The 5,287-nt window shown below is 38.9% G+C and overlaps 1 pseudogene; it reads left to right on the top strand.

Moving 5' to 3' along the window:
• Positions 1–3,955: 3,955 nt before the first annotated feature.
• On the top strand, positions 3,956–4,841 carry LOC141828643 (uncharacterized; annotated as a pseudogene).
• Positions 4,842–5,287: the final 446 nt, after the last annotated feature.

Below are 5,287 nucleotides of genomic sequence, written 5' to 3'. Positions count from 1 at the left end.
GATTGATCCACTGTATTTGTCATCACAATCATACTGGTTTTTGTGAAATTGTGTACAGAACAATTTTATTCTCTATTTTGTTTGCAATCCCGAATGGGAACTTTAGCAACATTAAAGTTGTTTTCGTGTGACTTTGTAATCACGAATTCGAGTCACGATGATAGCCTCTTGCTATGTATAGCAAGATAAGACTATATATAATAGATCCATTATGCTGTCCTTTTATCTTATTTGCAATTCTAAAGAAAATTGCTGTGAATTTTATGATTGAGTCTGGAGATTAATTAAAAGGTTGCTCGTTGTATAAATATATTCTTACTATATATATATATAGTGAATTATATTTGATTTTTTTAAAAAATATAATCTCTTTGTGACCACTACTTTGACTGAAGCTGAGCATTGGAATAACTAAACTATTGTCTTAAACAATTACATAAATTTGGCACTTTAATGATAATTAAGTCAAATTAATTGAAATAATTAGAGGATGATGAAAGATTAAATATACAACTAAAATATTCTATTGAAACTATTATTATTATTATATTACTACACTGGATTGAAAAAATCACTCATCTTAAATCAAACATATACGTTTGTTGATTTAGGAAAGTAAATCACATGATCCATGAGATTGGAAAGATTAATTCAAGTAATGCTATCGAATTACAATGAGAGGAAAATATACAGTAAGAATTAAAGTCAAAAAATAAAATATTATCAGAGTAAAATTAAGAAGGTGACAAAACTATACATGCCTTAATAAAATTAAACCAATAATAATAATAAATAAAATCCAATTCAATTTGAACTAAAATTAGCCTTGATTCATTCATTCAAATTAAAACCATCAATATTGCAGATTAGGTTAGGCTCTAAAATTCATCCTAAATCAATATTAAAAAAAAACAATGATATATATCTTAAGAAGGTAATGCTCGGTCCAAAATTGTTACTCGCTCTTATTCGGTCACTAATTTCCTTTTGGATCCATCTTCACCCAATAGAATACAAGCATTATGATTAAATAGAGCCTTGTATCAAAGTTTAATTCCAGTCAGTTACATCAAGATCCTATTTAGAAATGAATAAAAGTTCATTAGATTGAATTGTAGAATTGAAGTGTAGAAGATCTAATGTACAAAGGAATAGAATCGAAAAATTTAGCTCAATTTAGATCCTATCGGAATCTAGATCGTTGGTGGTTAATTTGGACAGTATTATCCTAAGGATTATGTCACAATTTTGACTATTATGCTCACACCAAGAGTGTTATAGGTGAACCATAAATTGCCTTCGAGATATGGTTGAGTTGGTGACTACGGGACAGATTTACTGCAGTGACAAGGGTTGAATCTCGACGTGTAACCGAAGCAATACCCTCTCCGTAATGGCCAACTGTAACTTTCTGATTTACCTCCTTACATATGGTCATGGGACTGCTAAAGTGGCATTGTTTCTGTTGAGATCCGCTTCTGGATGCGCTACTCCTTCTCAGCACCTCACTTGAGCTAACTTGAGCAGGGAGGGAGACACAAAGCTTCTGGGACCTGCGCTCACAAACACAGTGAGAAGGAAGGCCAGGGGTTGCCCTGACGCGACTACTCCGATGCTTAAGTCAGTTCGTGGAGAGGGAGGAAAAAACAAGAGGAAAAGAGAGGGGTTGTGAGATTTCATCCCTCCCCTTAGTACAACACTAACATTTTATATGAATCGAAGACGTTATGTCATGTCACAGATGTGACTGAAATTTCATCACCATTATGAATGTGTCAGAAGGCATGATATAGTCAGCGCATATGTTCCATCGTTGACTTATATTTAAGGGAGTTATGTCACCACACACGTCTGTCAGAGCATTGCTATGATGAGTTACAGAGGTGGCAGGAGGACATTCACAACTGCATGATAGGAAAGTGGTCTTTGGGAAAGAAAGAGAAAAGCCCGTCTTGGGCCAGGGCAGAACGGTGAAGTCGGCGCACCTTACGTCCAAACGGATCAACTCGGCTCGGGGGTTGAGGTGCTGGGGATCCGGCTCGATCCGGGCTCCGTGACGCTCTGAGCTCGACTCGAGGATCCGACTCGATTCGGTACCGAGTAGTCGAGAGGATGCGCCTCGATCCGGTTACGACTCCATTGGAGAAGTACTGCCATCGAGTCCTACCCGATTCCCCCGACTCGGCCTGCAAGACTCGACTCGGGGATGAGGTGCCAGAGGATTCAGCCCGGTTGTGGGCTCTATGACACTTTGGGCCAGATCCGATTGTCTGCTCTCGAACTTAACTAACCGCGATCTGTTCCTTACGCCCATAATAGGGGCATTTCACCTTTTTACTGAAATAGATGAACCATGGATTACTTCACGTGTAATGTTAGTGAGATGAGGACCGAGTGATGTTATCAACGACAACGGTGGTGGAACTCCACATGAAGCCTCCCGACTCTGTTCTCCTACCACCAGCAATGTTGAAGCAGTTGCTCTAAGCTTGAGTCGAGTTGAGTCGAGTGCAATACTAGTGGGTCATGCGATAAGGAGGAAATAGCACGACTAGTATTCTCGAAAAAGGAAAAGAAAAATCTAAGATGATGTTTTATTTTTTAATTAATTAAAGTCAGTTGAATATTTCATTTTCAATTAAAATCAAATGGATATCCTTTCTCACATAAATTATCCGAATTACCTTTATCGTTACTTTTTTATAGTAATTATCGGTTAGTTTCTACATTGTAAAAGCTACATACTAGTTTCCTACATGTCCAATCATTAGGTTATATTCATTAAAAATGTAATGAGTGTCTTGGAGTTATAATCATTTATTTTATTTGTTAAATATTATTTTAATTAAGTTATCATTTAGAGTAAGAAAATCAAAATGATATAATTAACTTTTACACATTGTAGAAATTGCATGCTAATTTTTACACGATTAGTCGTGATGAAATAATATTCATTTAAAATATAACGAGTATTATGAAGTTTTTATTATTAAAATATTATTTTAATCAGATTATTACTCAGATAAGTAAAATTAAAATGATATAAAATCACTATGGTAAAAGTTAATATCTAACTTCTATAGTTGTAAAAGCTAGTTATATGTAGAAATTAATATCTAGCGTCTACCGTTGAAGAAGTTAATATTAATTTTTACACAGTTAAATGATTAAATAATATAAAGATATTTTAGATAGTTCACTTTAATTGAAAATAAGATATTCATCTACTTCCGTGTGGATCCGCCACTACGATCGATTTTACGATCATTTTTGAAGAGGTAAATCGAAAAACTACAGTTGACCACTACAAGGGAGGACATTGTCTCGGCTTCATCGAGATTCAATTCTTGTCGATTTCAATAAGTCTATCCCGCACTAACAATGGCGGAGCCAACCCGAATAATTTACTCGAGCTAATTCCAAACTACCCGAGCTATGCTCATCGTTTCTTCAAATTTTCTTTTCTTTTGCCCATAAATCCAAAAAATATTACTTCTTTTATGATATTGGGCCCCCGGGCTATATGTACCTTTCAAGGTGGCTCCGACCTTGCGCACTAACTAACACAGTCATGCCTTGAGCTAAAATATTTATCTATGATTTTATAAATGATGGATGTCATTTTAATTTTTATCCAAAGAAAAAACAATCCTGACAAATCAAAATGTTTCCCAGAGTCAAGAAAAACAGTCATATGGCGATAAATGGAGCAGTCAAAGTTAGTCAACAATTTCCCATTTACAAAACTCATTTAAAAATGGAAGATTAACATCCTCCAAGGAGGAAACCCTAAATGGTTAAAATCGAAGAAGGAAGCATTAATTTGAGGTGAAAGAAGCAAGAAGTGAAGGAAAAAAAGTTGAGAAAGGTAAACGGAAGGGGAAAAAAAGAGCTGATTTTCTCTTTTATCTTCTCGCCGTTAGTTTGAGTGGCAGAGAAAGGCTACGACGTTCTCAGAGAAAGAGATGGTGGATGCATTGAAAGAGGCGGCGCCGGCGGCCGGGAAGGCCTTCTTCGGCGACGAAATCGTTCTTCTCGACTTCAACGCCGCCGCTGACGGGGGAGTTGCAGCCGCAGGCGTTACTTTTTCAGGATTTCTTCGACCCGTCCGTCGATGGCCTTCCGGTTCCGCTTCGACCTTCTAAAGATTCGATTTTTATGTTTGAAGGACGATCAAAATGTGATTTTTTAGGCTCTTCCGGTGGAGAGCGGAGGCGGCGGAGGAGACGAGGAAGAGGAAGAGCTTGAGTGGCTGGCGAACAAGGACGCGTTTCCGCTCGCTGGAGACTTCGTTTCCGATTCCTGCCCACTCATTCAGCAGCAGCAGCAGCGGCGGCGCCGCCGTCGCCGCCGCGGCCGCCAGGGAGGGGCCGAGCCCTGTTTCCGTCCTGGCGTCTGCAGCATCCTTCTCCGCGCCGGCGCGGCCGAGGAGCAAAGGACGGACGCAGCGGCGGAGGCTGCTGACGGCTATCCCGCCTCAGCCAGCCACGGCTACGGCGACGAAGGCCAGGGCCGCGGAGCGACGGCGCTGTAGGCACTGCCTGGCGGAGGAGACGCCGCAGTGGCGAATGGGGCCGGAGGGGCGGAAGACGCTGTGCAACGCCTGCGGCGTCCGGTACAAGTCCGGTCGCCTCGTGCCCGAGTACCGTCCGGCGAGCAGCCCCACCTTTTCTGCCGCCATCCACTCCAACTCCCACCGCCGGATCCTGGAAATGCGCTGCCTGAAAGAAGCTCCCCACGAGTGGAAAAGCACATGTCCGCAACCGCCGCCGCCGCCGCCGCCGCTTGTCACTCCATCAGTCAAGTTAATCCCAACGAAAACGAAGAAAATCAAAAAATAATTTTTGTCTACCATTGTTTTTTTAAATTAAATTTAGGATTTCATTTTTTTTTTGTAGAATTTCAAATATTCTCCCTAATTTGTAGGGAGAAATTTGTTAGCTTAATCGTAATTGTTGTTCCATTTGTTCATTGATTTTAGTGAATCATTTTGACTCTTATTTATTTATTTATTTTCATCTTATTTTCAGAATGGTAAACTAAGCAAAACCATCTCCCTTAATTTTTTTTTTAAATTTTATGAAAATTGTTAAATAAGTTAAGAATTTAATCCAAATTTAGTGCTTTCATCACTAATTATTGCCATCCAATAGATCCATTATTATGGAATTAATTTAGGATTATTAAGAAAATTAATATTGTAGTGGAAAAAATATCAAAAATTTCAATATATTGCGCATACTATATATCGTTCAAATCGAAACTTTGATATATTAAAACTTTCAAT

This window comes from Curcuma longa, chromosome 4 (genome assembly GCF_044706935.1).
Source record: "Curcuma longa cultivar G26 ecotype Majalengka, Jawa Barat chromosome 4, ITB_CL_G26_1.1, whole genome shotgun sequence".
Classification (NCBI taxonomy): Eukaryota; Viridiplantae; Streptophyta; class Magnoliopsida; order Zingiberales; family Zingiberaceae; genus Curcuma; species Curcuma longa.
The sequence above is the reverse complement of the archived record's forward strand: the minus strand, read 5'-3'. Positions and strand labels throughout refer to the sequence as shown.